This window comes from Mizuhopecten yessoensis, unplaced genomic scaffold (genome assembly GCF_002113885.1).
Source record: "Mizuhopecten yessoensis strain PY_sf001 unplaced genomic scaffold, ASM211388v2 scaffold3961, whole genome shotgun sequence".
Taxonomy (NCBI): domain Eukaryota; kingdom Metazoa; phylum Mollusca; class Bivalvia; order Pectinida; family Pectinidae; genus Mizuhopecten; species Mizuhopecten yessoensis.
This window is the reverse complement of record NW_018405306.1, coordinates 781,211-804,319: the sequence shown is the minus strand read 5'-3', so window position 1 is coordinate 804,319 and position 23,109 is coordinate 781,211. Positions and strand designations below refer to the sequence as shown.

Here is a 23,109-nt window from a genome sequence, read left to right as displayed (position 1 = left end):
CAATAGATCCCTGTTACAATGAAATGTCTAATGACAACAGATTCCTATAACAATGACATGTATTATGACACTAGATTCCTATAACAATGAGATATCTCATTACACTAGATTCTTATTACAATAGTATGGCTTAATACACTAGATTCCTTTAACAATGAAATGTCTATTTACACTAGATTCCTATAACAATGAGATATCTCATTACACTAGATTCTTATAACAATGAAATGTTTAATTACACTAGATCCCTGTTACAATGAAATGTCTAATGACAACAGATTCCTATAACAATGACATGTATTATGACACTAGATTCCTATAACAATGATATATCTAATTACACTAGATTCTTAATACAATAGTATGGCTTAATACACTAGATTCCTTTAACAATGAAATGTCTATTTACACCAGATTCCTATAACAATGAGATATCTCATTACACTAGATTCTTATAACAATGAAATGTTTAATTACACTAGATTCCTTAAACAATGAGATGTCATATGACACTCGATTCCTCTAACATTGAGTAATCATTCTAAATAACTACATGTTCCTTTGATGAAAAGTAACAATTTGTTACCAAACTCAAATGTTCAGATACAAGCAGTAATATCTGGACCAGCAAGAGTGATTTATATAAGTTATAATAACTTAATTGTTTCATAATAAGTTAATATCTTAAAGCACATATAAACATTCCTTCTGTCCTAGGACTATATCACAATGGAACTCCCTCAGTCTTTCGTTCCTGTTGACACTTGATGTTTTTAAAGTCGCCATCACAGTGTCCTACCTCTCATAACTCTAAATCATCCCTGTGTTTAATCTTATAGCATATATATATTTTAACCAACTCCAAGTGTAAAATCATCAGAATTGATGGCACACCAGTATCCAGAAGGAGGAGGAGGAGGAGGAGGAGGAGGAGGAGGAGGAGAAACACCAACTGAGATTTAAACAATGATCAATAACACTGCACAATGAGCTACCCATACAATAAACAGTAAAGAGTCTACAAAGGGACGCAACTCCTAGTTCTCAGCGAACCTATCGTTATCGCAATTGTATGTGGCTGAATAAAAGGGATTTTTTTGGCAAAACTATACAGCGCAAAGGAATCCAATGTAAACTATTTTTCACTCAACTATTGCCCTCCTTTCTTTCATGTTATCACTTGGTCAATAGTTTTGATTTTGTAATATATTGAGAACATGATTTTTCAAAAGGCTAGTAGGTGGTCTTGTCCATACTCATGTGTTTAATCAATCACTTTGTTCGTTTTTGAAAGAAAATACCTCCCAACGCAAATAACGTACGTGCCACCTTACAACTGACGTACGATTTTTATTCCGTATTTCTCAGCACGGTATTTATTTGGAGCATTTTGAATCGGTTTTACTAATTCAATATTGTATGTCAAAACAGTAAAACATAAACAAACAATGGAGATATACTGTTATGTCGATTCCTACAATAGATGTACAGTGATACATGAACTTTGAAAGTTATAATGACATCCAACCCAGTTAATTTACCTTTGCGCTATAGAGCGATTTTTATTTATATTTTACTTATCAGCTTGTATCACCAGCAAGGTGGCACATACAGAGATTTTGAAGCTGGCATAAACAAAATGTAAAGTTGTTAAGTAGAAATGTGAAAATGAGAGCGACACCCTTGAATTTTCGTAATGGAACAGAATATTTGTATGATAACTTAATATAATTTCATTTTGAAGATTGTGAAAAAATATTATACAGAAACAGCTTTTTTTTGCTACTGAAAAAACTGCAAACGCTGTATAACGATAAAACCTTGCTTCCTCTTTAAGATGATGAAAACCCGTGTGGGATAATGGGACAAAATAAACTATACAGTCTCAATACGCATCATCAAACTATATGAAAGGATCAACACAGAAAAAAATATCAATACACAAATACCATATCATCATCACACAATGACATACTGTATATTATAATAACCATAAACAAAGATAAAACGTACGACAGTATCAACACCCAAGGACTAACAAATAACAAATAACAGACATAATATATTCCACTATCAACACACCAAGACAAATGACATCACATTTCACACAAAAAAGGACAGCATATACAAACTATCACAACATAAAGACACAAATGTACGATATGTCAGTAGGAAGCATAGGGAAATGAAGCTCTAGACAGAATGAAATGACAAATAAAGAAAAACATTGTAACGTGTCTTGTATCAGCATCCATCTTTAGCGTCTGCAGAACTGGTCCCTTAAAAAACACGTCTCGGTGTCATTTTCTGGACATTTGAGAGTAGATTCTGTTATGACTACAGGCCCTGACAAGCCAAGGAAAACCAAAAATAGGAGGAAAGGTCACGAGTTTATATGGCAAAAGGGTACTCCAAGGAACAAGAAATTTGGACGAGGTTTAATATGTAACTGGATTCCAGAGAGAAATGGCTATCGGATGACTGGTCGCACGCCCAGGAACTTTAGCTGACTGGTCTGAGCCTTCAACAGGGTTTGATATTCTCTTGCTCCAATGCAATGGGGACAGGCGGATCCACATACTACAATGGGCAGTCGTGCTTGAAACAATCTGTCCTGATTGTCAAAATTATAGAGATTGTGTTGCATTGGTTTGGTTTGGTTTAGTATTGTTTAACGTCCTATCAACAGCTACGGTCATTTAAGGACGACCTCCTCTGTCTGCAAGATGCATGCGTGTAGTGTATGCGTGTGTGTTTTGGGAGGCTGCGATATGTTCTTGTTTGTCTCCTTGTGATAGCGCGGAACTGATGCCGACTTTATAGTGCTACTTCACTGAAACATACTGCCGAAGACATCCTGCAGTACACCCCACTCGTTCACATTGTACTGACAACGGGCGAACCAATCATCCCACTCCTAAATTGCTGAGAATTAGCAGGAGTAGAAACTACCATTTTTTACAGGCTTTGGTATGTCTCGGCCAGGGGACAGAACTCCAAGCCTTCCTCACAGGGGCGAACGCTCAACTAAAGGTCAAAAGTGAGGCATTGTCAAGGGAGACATTAGGGAGAAGAGAGTTGTTTAGAAAGAGGAGAAAAGATAAGATCCCTTTACTGGCCTCTTACGATCATGCAATGGGGGCAGCAGGTACAATTCTTACGCCCTACCTGCAGGGATTGTGTTGCAATAAATCTATTTTCTTAACTATTTGATTTTTTCAAACCTCATCCAAACTTGTACAAAAAGCTCTATCAGTATTCTAAATCCGTTATTAAGGAATAATTGAAGACTACCTAAAATGACAAGCAAATTGAAGGAAAGTTGTTCTAACACAAAACTAAACCTATCACTATGATATATTGGTAAACAAGTTGCACAAACGCACAGCATTACAATATGTGTGCTGTAAATGTTAGTACCTTGCATGGATAGCATAGATAAATTGAACAACATCAACATTTACAAAGTGATTGTTACACAATCCCACGACAAAGAACAAGGACCACAACACATTGACGTGATGAAATGGACTCTGAAATAAGTTAAAAATTGCATACGAACAAAGAAAACGAATTAAGAAAGTAACGAAATAACAACAACGAAACAAACAAAACAACAGAAGCAGCAGCAGCAGCAGCAGCAACAATAACAACAGTGATAACTTTGCATTGCTGTTTGAAAATGATAATTGGAAACAATCCAAAAATAAATCACTGAATGTTTTTACAAAGTAGAATGTAGAAATCCAATACATCTTACACTTGTGCATTTCAATGTCGATTTGTGCGTTTTGACCAAAAGGTAACCAACGTCATTGACTGGGCTATTGTTATAACCATTCCTTTGATGTCGATAAAAAATGTCGTATATTTGCACCGCCGAGCTGTCAATCCAATACATATATATTGTATGAGAACAGTTGATGCAGATAGTGTTTTACCCTTTCTCGGGAGAGGGATTGGCGGATTGATTCCAACCAATAGTCGATTCTCCTTTATTCTAACGATAAAAGCACTGACATTTTTTTCCCTTTTTTAACATGATGCAGTCGGCTAAAAAACTAGAATGAAAAAATACATGAGAAATTGCAATTTTAATATTTGAAAAGAGCAACCGAAAAAAATGATAATTCAAAACAACCGTTAATTTAGTGAAAATGATTTTAATTTTAAACAAAATATTCACAAATATAAATTTGAAATATGACTCTTGTTTCCTGCAAATTACAGTCCTAGCTTGGTTATCAATATGATAATTTACACTTGATATACTTATACATATAATACATTACAGTCTGAATATGGTTACCAACGTGATAAGTTAGTGATCTACGTCAATAATAGTCCTATCAATGTGATGAATAACAATATTATAATCTTAATTTTCGAACAATGTCATGCAATTAATTCTGTTGTGTGTTATTTCATTTTTCAAAACGGAGGAAGGGACTCATCCTTCGTTTATAAATTGCTGTGTTCCTTTAACTTCTGATTAGTTTACCGCACGGGGGGTCTTTATGCTGGAGGAAACCATAGTACCAAGAGCATACCTTTTCAAGTCCGATCGGAGAATTGATCCCCGGTCACCCTGGTGAAATGCGAGTGTGTTATCCACTGCGCTATTGAACAACCGTTTATTCAGTAACCTATTTAAGTCCGACTGAACCACGGACAGTGTCAGTAGATCCTATCTATGTGATGATCAAACAGTACTTAACTGGTTTTTTTTTTCAATTGTAACATACACTCATCTATTGGTATAGTTTAAACATGTGTATGTGCGTAATTAGGTAGTAAACAGGGACTGCGGCGAGGGCGAGGGCGAGGGAGGAGGCAAGGCCTGTTAACTCGTGTAAAATAATAATTTAAAGTAACTCTTCATTCTATTTATGTTCTGTTTATGAAGAACGGGAAACAAATTGGGAAATCAACTGATCAAATCGATGACCCCGGCGAACGGAGCACAGTACCAACCCGGGTAACATCATAACAGAAAACAAAGACTAACGTAAAAAAGGATTTGTTTAAAAAATGATATCATATTTAACATAGTTAGGTGTTGTGATACATATTAATTGTTGTCCAAGAAGGAAGGTGTAGGTACTAGAATGGTAACCGACAGCCTTTTCCCGTTCAGAAGCTGTTACAAGCATAATTATGGTGATTTTTACACTCGTTTTAAGTTTAAAGTTTAGAAGCATTCAGCGTTAGGTAGTCAAGCCGCCAAACCTATAAACGATAAACATTAATCTAAGACCAGGAAGTAAACACACAACGTTATCGTAACCAGGAACTGGTTTGCAATCTGGCAATGTACGTTACAACTGATAATATTGAGGAATTCAGTGGGTTGAAATGAGACTAAGGTAGGTCAAGATAAAAAGTATGAGGTAAGAAAGATAAAGAAATGAAATCGTGCTTCATCACCACGAGCGATTGTCAACAACACATTTATATAACAATCTGTTAAAGGAACCGACCTCGTTAAATGAATTAGCTACATAATAAGTGAGTGTTTATATTATTACTCACGCATATGTACATGTATCGCTCTTTTTCATTCCAATAACAAAACTCCGATTACGAGAGTGTGTGTTCTCCAATTGGCCGTTTGAAATATCCTTACATAATATTAATCAATTCATGTAACTTGCTAAAGTACAGTAACTTGCAAAGGTATGGTATCGTATTTACAAATCATAATGCCCCGTAACTTTGTGTAAATATTCAAGCATTTAACTGTTTTTGTATAGCATTTATGATCTATTTGAATGAAACAGCTTTGCAAGCAAACATTAAAATGCACTCGCTAATGATTTGTTTGATCATAAAAGCCAATCAAATGATTATATTTACGTTTTCTCTGCCTTTCATGGTTGTTTTTTTCAACTTACAAGTTATATTAAAAATTCATAATTCCCGCCATATCTACGGTCCACACACATCTATTCCATAGCTGGAGCAGGATGTTATCGCGTGCTGATTGGCAAACAAAGTAGTACATTGAAAATTTAACAAACACAATTTAGTATCAATACAAATGCGTATGTCATGTCTATAGAGTAATTTAAGTTTATTTAAGAAAGAAATCTGAGCTGAAAGGTAGATTTGAAATTGCTTTGTTTTTTTCCTCATGAACGAATTTCGTGCATGGATAATATAGCCAACACCGTAATCCGACCTTGCCCTCCACGAGGGGGTCACTTTTGGAAGTTGAATGAGCAGTGAGAAAAGTTCGAATTTGCGAAAAATCCAGGCGAGAATTTATTTGTTGATTGCTTGGAAACCAGGCTACAATTGGTAGATGCTACGACAGCCTCATTATGTGACATATCGTCAGAAACTGCGAAAACCGTGGCTGATAGACGCGTGATAGCGTTTGAAGTGCGCGATCTTGCGACAGAGTGTAGCGGACAGCAGCTGATTGTAACTTCAGGAGAGAGTGCCACGCAGTGCTTCCCTTTGTGATGTTGACACATTACTGTTATATGACCGGAGTGAGGTTTCGTTTTTATAGTTAGACATAAACATGATATGCCTTGTCCCACACTTTTGATCATTCAAACATTGTACGATTTTGGATGAGCATTCATTCGTGGCAATGCATTTGTTCAAAATCAATGTCTGCCAACTTGATAATTGTTAAAGTTTCATTCCCGCTAGATAATAATTCATCAACAAAAAAGTCGGGCAAAACCAAGCAAAAAGTGGAAAGATCGTTTGATTCTGTCATGGTTAGATATGTTTAGTGTAACAGACGATATTTTTGATAATTGTATGAGTGTTAAAATTGTTTTCATTTGTTATTTCAACCGACGTGTAATTGTACGATATTGCAGACCTTTGGCTCTTTTTGTTGTTGTAATAAAAATGTTTTATAAATATTTTCTTGATTATATTTTACACATTTACAATCACAGTGTCAAGTCTCACAATGCCCAGCAATATTTCAGCAGCCGTCATGTTTGTACACATTATATATTTGCTCTGTGTTGTATTAAAACGCTAAGAATTGTAACTCGTGGTGCATGGCATTTACAGTCCCATCAACGACACAGCTTTCAAAGAGATTATTTAGTGGCAATGCCATGCAAATGTAAGTATTTAAATTTGCATTCGCGTATATCTATGTTTAATGGCACTTGGACGATATTTCTAATGTCTAATGCAAGTAGTAGTTATACACAGATGGTTTTTATAGAAAAGTGTAATTACAGATAGGTGATTGCTTTAGACAGGTGGTAGCTTTAGGTAACTGGTAAATGTAGACAGATGGTAGCTTTAGACTAATGGTAAATGTAGACAGATGGAAACTTGGGACAAGTGGTAAATTAAAATTTACCTTAGCTTTAGACAACTTGTTAATTTACAAAAGTGTGGTAGCTTTAGAGAACTGGTAAATTTAGACAGATGGTAACTTTAGACAACTGGTTAGTTTAGACAGATGGACTGGAGACAAGTGGTAAATTGAAATTAAGACAGATGGTAGCTTTAGATTAATGGTAAATGTAGACAGATGGAAACCTTGGACAAGTGGTAAATTAAAATTTAGACAGATGGTAGATTTAGACTACTGGTAAATTCAGACAAGTGATAGCTTAAGACAACTGGTAAATTTAGACAGATGGAAACTGGAGACAAGTGGTAAATTAAAATTAAGACAGATGGTAGCATTAGACTACTATTAAATTTAGACAGGTGGTAGCTTTAGACAAATGGTAAATTTAGACAGATGAAACCTTAAGACAACTGGTAAATTAAAATTAAGACAGATGGCAGCTATTGACAACTGGTAAACTGAGACGGATGGTAGCTAAAGACAACTGGTAGATTTAGACGGATGGTAGTTATAGACAACTGGTTAATTTAGACAGATGGTAGCTTTTGACCGGATGAAGTTATACTATATGCTCTCCAATGCAGTTTTAACACTTGCTATCGGAAAATGGTGAATGCAAATATAGAATTAGCAACTAAGCCAGGCTTTGCTGTAGTTTTAAAAGTAGTAGATGTTTTATAGACAGGTGTTAGTTTTAAACAGATGATTCTTATACGCAAGCTTAATAAAAAAAATAGGCGGTAGTTATCGAAATATAGTTGGTATATACAGATGGTTACCATTAATAGGTATACTTAGAGACAGATGGTTGTTGTAGACTCGTGTATTTAGAGATATGTGGCTTCCTTAAACAAGGCTTAGCTATAATATATGATCGCCAATACATATTGAACTTTTATGATCGACAAATTATCTATGCATATATACAAATTTGTTCACTAACTCGAGTTTATTTACTAATAGACAGGTGATTACTGAGGCAGGTTTGGATATTTATAGATACTTGGTTTATGTTGTTTAAGAGAGATGGTTTCTATAACTGGGTTTGCTGATGTTAAAGACAAGTGGTAGATGAATCTATTGACAGACGAAACCTTAGGCAGGATGAGAGTAGCTGTATATGGTTGGTCTTTAAGATTTATTCTACTGTAGTTAAAGACAGGTAATGAATGATGAGTTGATGTGAGGTCACAGGCAACTTCTAAGGCAGGTTTGACTTTAATGTACTGACAGGAGGTTGTTAAAGACAGGTTATCTCTAAGGCAGGTTTGACTTTAATGTACTGACAGGAGGTTGTTAAAGACTTATTCTGATAATTTATCTAAATGCCATTATTGCCTAAAGACATGTGTGAAAATGTGAGCAAAAAAGTTGTCAAAAAACGTAACTCCTGAAATTGTAACTGGCGAAATAATTGAATATTTGCTTGAAAACGAATAACAACTAGCCTTCCATCCTCTTAAATGGTCAGTTGTTTTCCAAACAATTCATAAATTGCGTATAACTTTAAGTGACGATTTTTTATATTCCTTTTAGATGAAGCTGATTGTGTCTGCTGTCTTGGTTGCTGTAGTGCTCCTTGTAATTGTTTCGGAAGGTCAGTTCACTTATTTATATTTCAGCATTATCTAAAGCTTTCTTATTTTATAAACGTCTTTGATGGCATATTTCTACAATCGACTTACGAGTTAGTTAAATGTCCACAGAAATATGCATCCATAAGATACAATACAGTTCACACCAATATGAAAGCAAAAGTGCAAGAGACCGGTTTCTCGACTCTTAAACGAACAGGCCCTGACAACACATGGATACCCCAAATGGTCGATAAGAAAAGTAGAAACAAAAATGGAAAATAAAACAAATGCAAATTTCCCCAAGAAAAATAAACGTACAAACAAAGAGAAAACTAACGGCAAGGTCACTATTCCATACATAAGAGGGGTGTCTGAAGCACTTTCAATAGAGTTGCGCAAACATCACATCAGAACGCCCATGCGACCACACAAAACCATCAAGCAGCTATTATTTCATCCGAAGACAAAACTGGTTATCAAATTTCAGGTAACAGCTGCAACCTAACATACATAAAGGAAACTGGCCGGAAATTTGGTACACGCCTAAAAAAACATCAGAAAGACGTCGAAGCCATCAAACAGAAAGTCTACACTAGAAACTAAAAAGTCGTTTGTGAAAACTCTCAGAATAAGTTTTCAATTCCTGTTTGTGTTCATAGTAAACCTATGTGTCTAATTGTTTAATTTTGCGGGAATAACTAGTTGTGGGGAAAGTTTACCGAGTTATGATGATATAATGACATAATGAAATACTGAAATTAGCATTAATATCTCGCATATTTCAAAAACAAATTATTGTAACAAACGTACATTTGAATCGGGTAAGGGTATTGCCTTTTAAAGCCCTTTCCAAATGGAAGCCTTTTTTTTTTTTAATACATAAAAAACGGAAAATGAAAATTAGAATATAAGAGATTTTAGAAGGTGTGGTTTAGTTTTTGGTTAGAGGAACAACAATAGCATCAATACAAGAAACCCTTTGATGAAATGGAATAATTTAGGCAATATATGTGTTCGAGGGTGTGGATGCGTCGTAGTCTGTGTAGTGTGCAAAGCGAGTATCAGGTCTTGTACCTAACAACGTAGCGCAATGTGAAATGTATCCACGAGCATGTGTACTGTGTATATTTGGCTTATGTATGCGAATGTGCGTGCTTGCATTAGTTTGAATGTACATGCATGCGTGTGTGTGCGTGTGGGTGTATGTATGTGCGTGGGGATCATTGCGATGAATCCTTTGTATGCGTTACGTCCAAGAAGTAAAAGTGTTTTCGGATTTCAATTTTAAATGAACTCCTGACTAACACACGTCGGTTTCGGCAAAAAACTTGATCTTGGTAAAATTTTGCTAGTGCTTGGAAGTTGTATCTTCCTTCTCTTCTTGGTTGTCGGAAAGTACGGAGCCCGTTGACAGATATGGGAAACAATATGTACTTTTTACGTAACGACAAAAGTCTTTTATTTTTCTCTAATAAAGTGCCTTATTAAAATGAAGATAATTGGCCGGAATAGAAATATAAAAAACACATCGTTTACTTGATCGTTGGTTGTTTATTATGTTACAAGTTCACCATATTCAATAAAGACATACATTTTCAATTGTATTCCATTTTACACCGGACCAATACATATATATATTCTCAATCACAGAAAAAAAATGTAAATCTAGGCAAACTTATGTTTTCTGATAGGGCACGGTCTTCCAAAAATATCACAGGATGCAATTTGTCTTGATGATTCTCTTTTAGGAACGCCAGATTAAACAAAACATATATCAAAAAGTTTGAATTTTTTTATAAAGTTTATAAAATTTATAAAGTTTTTATAAACAAATATTTTTTTTACCCATCCATTCTGTATCTTAATTTAGGCAATAATAATAATGAGGCAATCTGATATTTTGTTTAGGTGATCTAGGCATGTCTGAAGCAGCAAATAGTACCACTACACCTTCTAGTGCCCCAAAAGTCACTGCTGCACCTAGTGGCGCAAAAGTCACTGCTGCACCTAGTGCCACAAAAGGCAAAGGAAGTGGTGGAAATGGTGTGGGATGCATCCGTATGAGCCCAGGAGTCCTGGCTATTCTCTTTGCTGCCGGACATATGTTAGTGATGACCCGGAACTAACAGAACTATCGATGTTGTGTCCACGTGTAGGTCATCAGTGTGGAGGTTATGACAAGACAACTTTGAAGGAACGCACTGATGTATCTGAAACACAATCTAGAAGACTTTGATTTTTTATAAATATGGATTTAGATTACAGATATTGATCGTTATTGTAATCTTTAGATTAAAGTAGAAATCAATTGTGTTCTGAAATTTAAAATTTGATTGAATTGTCACTTATAACAATAAAATCGTAACCATCAAGCGTATTACTTATTTTCTTGCTATTTCTGCAAAATTGAATTATTTTTGAGGACCATCCGTTATCAACTTTTTCTATTTATTCTCTGACACTCATTTGTAAAGTATATCTGTTTTAGACAACAGAGATTATGTGCATTTATGCCTGCATCATCCAATATTTTTCTCCAGCAATTGAAAGTTTGTCATATTGTTGTCTTCAGAATCCCTGTCCCACTGCAGGCGAAACACTGGAAAATTCTACTATACTGTTTTTTCTCAAAAATCTGTATCCTCCAATTAAAATTCCTTTTAGATATTACTGAGGCGAGACGGTTTCGTCGAACTTTCATTGACGAGAAAGCTCGTTTGGTAAGGGCTACGGTATTGTGATCGCAGGTCTAATATTCCAATGCCGGTCTTTCTTTGTGGAAGTTTTGATTTCAGAGCATTGGTTTATTTTATTTGTTTCTATATTTCCTTTTACACTTTGATAAGAGTATAGAGAGGTATTGGTACCTCCTCAAAACTATATATAAAATGTATTGTCATGCCGGTTAATTATTTCTTTTTAACAATGTATGGCAGTGGTACAGGTATTCTTAATCGATAAAGTGATCACATGATCTTCAAAAAATATTATAATACTCTTTCATGCCCAGGGATGTAGGATAGGGAAATTCCACCCCAGCGGGTTTTAAAATTTGGTAAAACCCCAGGCTTTGCCGAGGCTTTCACAATACGAATACCGATATAGAGTGTAAACACACTGTACCGAAAAGGTCCATTTCTTCATAGTGGTTTCCGATACAGAATGTGTACACACTCTTAATTAAAACGACTTAGAATCGTTTAAAAAATGTATTATATTCAAAATTGATAAATGAACATGTTTACCAAAGGGAGATAAGCTGAGGCAATTTTTGAAAAACTGGGGACCCATTTCTTTTCTAAATATATTACCCTTTTTAACATTAAACGTGGATTTCGTCATGTGACCCTATTTCCCCGTATTTTATGTGCAGAAGAACTAGGTATCAGACTTAGAAATAACAAAAGTATTAAAGGAATCAGGATAGAAAACACGACAATATTATTATCTCAATATGCTGATGATACTTCAATTATTCTTGATGGATCGAGAAACTCTTTAAGGGTAACATTAGAGGAATTCGACTCATAAACACAACTAAAGTTTTTGGATTAGAATAAAAAAATACAATGGTGATACATGTTTTCCAGAATGGAACTTGCATTGGGGGAACCACACGTTTACTGTATTAGGGATTGATTTTCATATTGATTTACACCAAATACCAAAAATGAATTTAAGTTTTCAAATTGTTTGAAAAAATTAAGCGTTTCGGTATCCAAGCAGCCACACATATAAAGGATTAACATTAATCTCAGACCAGGAAGTAAACACACAAATTGTGTTTGTAATCTGGCAATTGACGTGACAACTGATAATAATGAAAAATAAAGAAATTTGAAACCGTACTGAAGTATATCAAGATAAAACATATTGTAAGAAAGATAAAGAAATGAAATCAACAAAATATTTATAAAACAATCTGTTAAAGGAACCGATTTCGTTAAAGGAGTAAGCTACCTGTAGTTACTGTGTTTATAATATTACCCACGCCTATGTATGTTTATCGCTCTTTTTCATTCTAATAACAAAACTTCAATAACGAGGGTGTGTTCTTTATTTGACAGTTTGGAATCTAGAATATCTGAACCCGAATAAAAATTGATCAATTAATTGAACTTGCTATATTACATTAAATTGCATTTTTGTAACGTTTGACTTTGAAATTCGAATTTCACAATATCCGGTGACGTTATATTAAACCTTGCATTCACGAACATCTATATGCAATTGTACATGATATATATATCCAATGTCCTAATAACTGCTTGTATTCAATTTTGGTATGTTAATGTCGTGTTCAGAGCACAGTGTCAATGTAACAAGACAGGTGGTCTTTATCGACAGGATATGTGACCTGTACAGACAGGTTGAATACTATTTATAGAAAGTTAGTATGTGTAGTTATAGAGAGTTGGTTTCGCTGTAGTTATGGACAAGTAGCAGATTCGTGTATCATATGACAGCCATGATATATAGTATTATAAAGCCATAACATAAATTTTCTTTATGATTCAGGTGTAATAAAGCCTCCTGCGTTGCTTATTGGTTAGTTTCGTATGAATTGTATCCATACGCGTAGGGGACGACCTACTCCTTCTTACTACAAATCGTATACATGACGACCGGGTTAGAAACCGTTATAACTAAAATATTCCTTCTAACCGACCGAAAAATGACAGCCGTGTGAAGGCGCTAAATACAGGAATATATCATAGATCCTCTCAAACACACGTGTAACACAGGTCAATTAGCTGAAACTATCGTCTACAAACAGGTCTCAATCCAAAACACTGCCAACAAATCTGCTCCGAACGTCGTCTTTCGTTTTTATTTGAACAGTTTGTTCGGTGGAAACATTCTTGGTGGATTATTAAATATCACCATTAACTCGCACGAGGACACGGATACATCAGCAGAGGTTAAAATACCCCGCCAACTGTTTGTGTATATCACCGACAGCGGGTGAACTACAAGTCTACATTTTCGCGACAAGTGACGTCACTCTAGACGTTACAACATATGACGAGGTGATATTATACATTCGGAGAATCCACTTTACGTGTTGGAGGTAGTTTTGATTGTAATTTGAGACAGGAGGTATATATTCTAAAATGATTACTTGAAATACTAAGGAAGGCTTGACTGTGGTTATAGACAGATTATCGCTAAGGCAGATTGGACAAGCTATACACAGATGGTCTCTCGGGTAAATTTGACTAGCTATGCAGGCCTAACTAGATATTCCGTCTTTGCGTATTGCAGAGTTATCTTCTCTTGTGAGCAGGTATTGATTGTTACGTCATTTGTTTGTGAGAGTAACGTCATCAATTTTTGAGAAAACGACGTAATTTTCTTACACAAACCAATGACGTAACAATCAATACCTGCGCACAAGAGAAGATAACTCTGCAATACGCAAAGACGGAATAGACACAAGATACCTCGGGATTGTTTGACAGTAGTTACCGGTACAGAGATGTGGTAAATGTAGCTAAATATATGTGGTGTTTAAGTCGGGTTTAATCGTATTCGTCTAAGGGTTACTATCATCTATATATTATGTGGTATACCTCCAATTAAATTCACATGCAAATGAAACTTGATTTTAATCAGAAACAGGTCTCAGTCAAATGCAAAAGAAAAGAATATATGTTATATGTTTTCGCACTTTAAACAATAGGTAAAATAATTAATTCATACCTGATTTTCCCAATCACAGTAGATTAAATTATGCTACAAATATGACCAGTTGTTGACATTTTGATATATCTCTAACACCAAATCTGCATTAAGGACAAACAAAGGCCACCTCAATTAAAATTGGAATTTGACTATTAAATACGCTATGAAGGTAGCAAATACGATAAAGTAAAATAATAGGACGTAACTTATTTTTAAATGTTCTTAAAAGATAAACTTATTAACATTCTAAGAACATCAAAGCAACTTTAATGTCCACACTTTTACATTGAGTCCCTAAGAAATATTCAATAGATTTTTGGATCAGATAATTTTGGATAACAGCTAAAATACAACACTATCGTATAAAAACAAACACAAAGTAAGAAATTTTACAATATTCACAAATGAAATTTAAACTGAATGAAGACTTAGGTAATGATTTTTTGAAAGTGAATGACATGTAAAAGACATTATTGATTTGTATCGTTACGTGATGTTTCGTTTATATAAGTGTTCGAAAAGCCCGTAAATAGTTCCTAATCTTCCCATGTTCTATGGTATAGAATATTAGGGAAAACACCCACCCTCTCTTTTTGCAATAAATTTACGTGATTGATTTGATGACCTTTGACCTTTAAACTAACCTGCACGTTTATTACTAAGGGTATCCACGCGAACATAACCATATGAAGTAGTAACTTGTTATCGACACGCCTGAATGTCAGGACGCTCTGGTATAAAACCCACAGCTTACGGGTGCAGCTTACACTGACGACGATAACAGGAATTCAGCACCGTCTTCAAGTGACAACGCCATTGGAGTTGCAGTATCAACTATCAAATATCAGTGTAAGTAACTATTTCCTTTTTTTCTTCAGAAAACCACAGGTTATAGATAGATGGACAGATAATGTTCTAAAAATGATCGCAAACAACACGGAATATTTGATTTAATCCATTTTTTAATTATTTTTTTCTTGTTGACAGTATTTTGCCTTTTTGTTTATTATTTTGCATGGATGTGTTCTGAAGTAGGAGCTTATATATCCTGAGAAGAATGCTTTGACAAAATTTTAGTCTAGAGTAAATGATGTGTTATAATAAACAACAAATATAATAAAGCATAATTAACAAGGTTATTATAATTTTTGAGGCATCCAAATAAATAAAAGATAGGGCAACTATATTAACTTGAGATCATCCTCGTACATGCAAACGGCAGCAGGTGTCAATCGTTGTAAGAAAAAAAGACAACCCGTTGCACAGGTTTCAATTTACAAATTTGTTTATTGCAGATGAACCTGCACGTATTTGCTGTCGTATTGGCTTTGGCCCTGTTAACAATTCTTTCTGAAGGTAAATTTACATAACTTCACTGAAAATTACGTTATGCTATCGATAGTGACAGTAAATCTAATGTTTCTAGATTCAAGGAATTATTCCAACATGGATTCACATAACATTTTGATTTAAAACGTTACAGATAGATAATATTAATTGTTATAGATTCAAGATAAATTAGTATATAATCATCATAAGTCACACCAATATTGACAGAACTATATTTTACACGTACTTTTTACCCAGTTCGTACCCAGTTCTTGTAGTATGTTATCGTCATTTTACTACCAATAGGACACTCCTGGTGTCATAACGGACTCATCAGCTGACTTTGTCTATGTAGGTTAACATGTGAAGGTCGACGTGGTGCAGGTCCCTCGAATGCACAAGACATGTGTTTATCAGTTAAGGATGTTTTAATTTCTTCTCAATATTTAATTTCTCGGGCGCAATGAAACTGTCAAATGATGTCAGTTTATGTATCTGTGAAAATAACCAGACAAGCATTCCCTGAACGTGTGGGTTTCGCTTCTACAATAATTTATCACCGTTTACCCAGTATAAATACGCCGTAACAGTAGACAGATTTTGTTTGATTTCGTCTTATTTTTGTGTCCTTGTAACAGACAAGGAAATTCAAATACTTCTCTTTATGTGTGTAATGGGTGCGTGTGTGTGTGTGGATGTAGCAATATATTGGTGCATCTGCCTCCTTGAAATAGCGTTGATATGATGCCGGCTTTAGAGTGAAACCCCCCTGAAATTCACAACCACTTCTGATAACCATAAATTCTGAGCATTTGCAAGGAATAGCAACTAGCATTGTTATATCCAGGCACGAGTACAGAACCCATTGCCATTCTACTTGAACAAATATTGAAAGGCAAAAAGTACGGCATTACCACGCAAGGTGCTAGGAAACGAAAAGGCTGTAACAAAATATATAGATATCACGTGTCATAGACGATGCAGCAGATTTAGTTTGGCTACTTTTGTGTCCGAAGTGGAGGAGCAAAAATCAAATACCAAATTATGCGGGGTGATTCAACATTAATTGTCTCTTACAACCTGCATTCACATCAGCAGCCAATCTGAATTCAGAGTTCTTAATTCGGTCAAAATTGGTCAATTAATGGCCAGTGTTTGGGCAAAAATGGGCTTATGTTTGTACTATTCAAACGTCTTATACCATGTAAGAAACATATTAGATGTGTAGTTGTTTTATGTTGACCATAATATATATGATTATGTAACATGAACGGTTATGATCGCGGTTTTCATCGTATTCTCAAGTTATATAACTGAAAATTACTAAACGTATATTCGTTACAATTACAACATTGATGAGTCTCCCGATCTATTGTGACAATTATGTTCCATGTAGCATTATCTCAAACATTCGCCGCTTGTTATGCAATCAGTTTTACTTTCTTCTGAACCTATTGTAAAAGATGTGAAGTAATGGTAGTCCTGAAAGTAACGATCGGAGTTCAAATGAAGCCATGATTTTTATCTGCTCTCATAATTTTGTTTCAGGTGAGAATTATATGGTAGCTGCTGCGGGAAATTCGACTACTTCTAAAAATAGTGTGGGATGCATACGTATGAGCGCTGAAGTCCTGGCTATTCTCTTTGCTGTCGGATATATGTTAGTAAAGATCCGGAACTAACAGGACTATCGATGTTGTGTTCCCGTGTAGGTCATCAGTGTGGAGGTAATGACAAGACAACTCTGAAGGAACGCACTGATGTATCTGAAACACAGACTAGTAGACTTTTTACTTGGTTTGATTCTGCATTCTAGTGACAGAGGTTGAACATCAATATAATGTATAGATTATAATACAAATAATTTGTTCTCAAATTGAACATAAATTTAATTGTCATTTGAAATAATTTGTGTTCTCAAATTTAACTTAAATTTAATTTATTTATAATAATAAAATTATAGCTATCATGCGTGTTACTTATTTATTGATTTGCTTAATCAATTTAGTTTTGATGTCTTCTCTTACATTCATGTGTAAACTGTATCTTTATTTAAGTCTACAGGGACTGTGTGCATTTAGTCATCCCATGTCTTTCTCAAGAAAAAAGGATCCCTGTCCCATTGCAGACAAAATACTAGACAATTTCACATTGGTTTTCAAAACAAAACAAAAAAGTAACCTCCATTTAAATATGTGTTGTATATAAGTGTAGCGGAACCATGTCCTAAACCTTCTACTGCCTAGGTAGCTAGATTCCAATGCCGGTCTGAATTCGTGGCATTTTTGCGTTACGAACATTTGCTAAGTTTATTTGTTCCTATATTTCCTTTTTATCTCTCATAAAAGTACAGCGAGGTATTGGTACTTTCTCAGAAAATATGTATTAAAGCTATTATCATACCGGTAAAAAATTCTTATTCATGTTTTTTTTGCATTGGTACAGGGATCCTTAATCGATAATGTGATCATGCGATTTAAAAAAAAACCACCAGTAGTCACATAAGGAAATACTACCAAAAATGAATTACTTTTACTCAAAACAAATGCACTATTTATTTGTTACTTTGTTTTATATTCTGCTAGGTTATGTTGACGACGGAGTTATAAAGAACAAATGCGAGTAATATATTTCATGCAAAAACATATGATAAATTGAAATAAATGAAATATATATTGCATAAAGCAAGTCACGTAATCTTACATTTTTTATGCTGTTCCTAATCTCTCGAGGTTCTATGGTATAGAATGTTAGGAGAAAACACCTCCTTTTTTGTAATAGATTTACGTTTTTGGAGTTATCTATTTCATGCAAAAACATTAACGTCCCGGTTTGAGTGAAATAACAAATACATAATTTCGTTACATCGTGTTACAGGTAAACAATACACATTTCTCACGCAGTCATAGCTTGACATAAAGGGACCAGTATTTACATTGTTTGCGTATGATATAAAACTTTGATTTCCCGTTTGGGTGTTTAACCATTTTCCTAAAAAAAATATGACAGGATTGTTTTTATCAACAAAGCGCAACAATTACACCTATGTCCAAAGAGCTCATTACATGACATGTTTCTTTTATAAGACAAAAATGTCTTAAACAATGTACTTTAGTATTACGATTGGAAACAAAATCACTACAATAGCGTAAATATATAATGACAGCGCTAAACACTCGTACATAGGAATCTTAATAAAACAGATAAATTATTTCCAAGTTTTTGTCTGGCATTATTTTTAAACTGTTCAGGTATGGGACTCATCCACTATCTTTTGGAAGATCCTTCTATGTTTCCTCCCCGAAGTACGAAATTGTTATTTATTCTTATTATTTTTGATATGAAGAAAAACAAATATCAAGAACGAAGTAATTACATTATAATTCTAATACATCAATATTTGCCTGCGGATACCAGTTAATTCGATAATATTTCCCACATATTCAGCAACCCTAGGACCTTATCGCAATTACCAGTAATTGGCTTACATACCCCATATTTAGGAGAAGACTTATATACGCTAAGCCTGTTGTCTCATTCAATTGTTTATTTTTTTTGTCCAATAAAATTAGTTGAAATCTAAATATCCCATCTCCTTTTGTCTCTTAAAAAGCTTAGATAACATTGCTATCATAAATTCATAGAGTCTGTCTGATTAATAGCGCTTGACATCATTAAATCTAATGGGTTTGTTTAGACTGCGATTGAAATATTTGATTTTGTTTTTCATTTTATGATTGAAAAGTCATATCATGATAATAGCAGTATATAGTTGTCTTTTCACAATAACAGTTTATCTGTCACGACAGGAGATGTAGTGTACTTGCCTTTGGGTCTGGCAATATCGCTTTCTTCATAGAAACTTTATCAGCATAGAACAATATAGCTCCAGAATATAACAATAAAGTACATAGAGCATACAAAATTATTCTTGTATTTTTACCTTGCGAACCAAGAGAAAAGTTGCTGTGAAATCACTTGTTTTCGTGGGGTTTTATATTTCGCTAATTTCGTATTTAATCTTCATCCACGAATTCAAAGGCTATTACAGGTGTGACATAAATCTGTTCTTTCTATGAATAGGTTCTCATAATCCACGAATTCATGTACCAAAGAAATAGTGTTTTCTTGGGAAAACCATGTAATTTGCGGCCCCACGAAAATATCTTATTTCACAGTTTATGATATTTAAAATGCAGTCATGAAATTGGCAAGAAATTAGTGATCCGCCACATATTAGGTTCAACTCATTCACCCCTGAAGACGCATTTGAACTCATTCAATTCAAAGGCTGGAATAGTTCATTATGAAATTTCTGGGGTGAAGCAGATTTTTTTTTATTAGGACGCTATATTCACTTGATACTATTTTATTTTTTTAATAAAACTTAGTGTGTAGTGAATATACCACTTATTGCAACTTGATATTTTTCTATATTCGATTTGCAAAAACATAAATGTGTATTTTTTTCTTGAGTTTGCATGGATATAAAAACACATGGATTAGTATGGTAAAGCTGTCACGACACATTGTCATCTTCGAGATAGAACAACATGTTACAACATAGCAACAACACAATGGAGTAAAAACTCTGCTTTCTGTCAAGGTAAGATATGCTGCACTAATGTGTTTAAACTTGTATTTTGACCCACTACAATGGAGTGCATTGACGTGTGTATTTTAGGTGTGCACAGTCATATGACTCCCTTTGCGCTTAGTAATAATGCATTCCTATTTTATTGAGGTCACGAATTCTAGCACAAACATGTTTTTTTCTACATTCATACCTCAAACACGTCGGTACAATAAGCCCCCTAAAAGAGGGTATGATCACCCTAAATATGATACCATAGTATTTAGGTCATATCTAAACACGCAATCAAACATTAAAATCCATGTATGTGATTTATATATATTTTTATTGTACTTGTGTTATCAAACGGATACATGGTGAGATAGCTGAGTCTGTACTTAGATAATAACATAAACTTGATATATATCTTAATCAGAATAACTTTTTACATTTTACACGTCAGTGTCTTTTGTAACAAAACTAATTGATGCTATGAAAAGACAATTTATCTAAAGTTTTTTTATATACCTAGACCATAAGGAGATTAATTTTTCTTTTGCTAGCTGTGGAATTGTAGAATGGCCTTAAAATGAAGATAATTTCGTCATGAAAAAACATAGTGCAAATTTCATATATGTTCCAGAAGTTTGTGATTGAGAACCTGAATAACATTGATGATGAACTTTATTTAATGTGTCACTTTATCGCATTCAATGTTGTTAAAGCTATATCTATGTCTAGCCACGCTGATTTTGTACTCAGACTATTATTAGTAATTATTTGTGTGCATTTCATCTCTATTAATTTTCATGTAAGTCATGCTAGGCAAAATGCATTTCGAATGCATAGTTTCGTATTATCACAATGGAACGGGAATCCTTAAAGAGCGTTTTACGCTCTGTAACAAGGTACACTGTCACACAACACACTGAACAACACATGCGGACCTCTGGTTTTTATTACTTCTTAGTGTGGCCGCGACAGTCTCAAATACACTGAATTTCCGTTTAACATATTTCTGGAACACGACAGCAAATCTACCTGCAAACAGATTATATAGATTTACAACATCAAGCACATAGTTCTAAAGCACACAGAGTGCTGTACCCGGGCCATCAGGGGCCCTACTGGCCAAGGCCTTCCCTGGTCTTTCTCTCCAGAGGCTCACATTCCCAAACCTCGATTCCCCGTCTCCCAACTCTGGACTCTCGACTCCTAACTCTAAACTACCAGACTACCTATGAAATTCTCCCCAAGTACTTTTAACAATCTATACAAAATCAACTATTCATGAGTAGGTACAACCCATTGTACATAAGAAATGAAGCACGTGCAGCAATTTTAATCTAACTTCTAATCTAACTTTTAAGCTAACTTTCCCCCTCCAAAACAACAATACTAGATGTACCATATGGCAATGGCAGTTACCCCTGTCTGGTTTTGGGAGTTCACACTCTCTTTCCTATCTCTGTGTTATCCATGACTGACTTGGTCGCCATTAGAGTGATAGCCCGGTAGCATTATCTTCAATTCAACAGTCCCCCGTCAATTAATGCACGGTGTTACCAAAATCTACCTCAAATGTACTTTTGACAAAAGTGCTGCTCTCTATTGATACCCACTGTCCTGCATGATTTCCATTAGTTCCCATTCATGACCTTATTGTCAGCCCATTTTGTTACAACACATCAATTCTATTAATAACACAGGCACACTATTTCTAAGCAACCATTTCTCCCAACACATACAAATACGTATACCATGCACGTAAAAGGGGTAGATACATAAGTTTACACTAACGAGGCGTGCTTACTCATCATGATAAATACATTTTATGATTACAATAACCTTGGGATGCATGGGATGGGAGTCGGGTGGTAGTCATATTTCAAACATAATATGTTAAAGTACAATAAACTCAGGTTGAATTTGTTACCAAATCATGCCTAAATATTTTAGGGTATCACGATTGCTTCCCTAACATACAAAATGGAAGTGCAAGCGACATTCACGTATTGTTTTGTACACACAGTTACACTTTTAATTACATGAGTTGTTATTTGTTACAAAATATAGTGTTCAATAATATAAATAATAATAAAATAGCTTCTTGTTAATATTTTAAGGCTATGTGCAACATTACTTACTTATTATCTCCTCTACTAAAGAGTTCCGTACATATATCATGAACAAGGAAAACGTTTTATAAACGACAATAATACATATTTCTACCACAATACGCTGTGTTATTACACTCTCAGATCATTGTATAAACATGCAGATTGTTTAATAAATATGAATTATACACCACACGTGGTATTTGACCTTCCGTAGTTTTGATTGGTCGAGAAGATGAACCTTGACCGGACAACTTTTTTCACGCGCTCTTTGCCGCGTGCTGTTTTGTTTACGAAGTCTGCTGTCAACATCCGGCATAAGTTGGTGACTTTTGTGATGTTATGAGATGGGAAAAGGGGGTTTCCGACTGAGATTGTGATAGAAACCGATCACACGACTCATGGTTGTTGAGTATGGTATTTATATCACTCTCGTTAGTTAATTTTCAAAATTTACAGAAAGATACTCGCTAAAGCTCGTGTCTTTTG

The 23,109-nt window shown here is 34.6% G+C and overlaps 1 long non-coding RNA gene across 1 annotated transcript; it reads left to right on the top strand.

Annotated features, from left to right (window-relative positions):
- The first annotated feature begins 15,329 nt into the window (after positions 1-15,329).
- LOC110448236 lies at positions 15,330-17,766 on the top strand. Its single transcript, XR_002462690.1, has 3 exons — positions 15,330-15,450; positions 15,897-15,957; positions 17,479-17,766. It is a non-coding gene; the product is annotated as an uncharacterized LOC110448236 (long non-coding RNA).
- Positions 17,767-23,109: the final 5,343 nt, after the last annotated feature.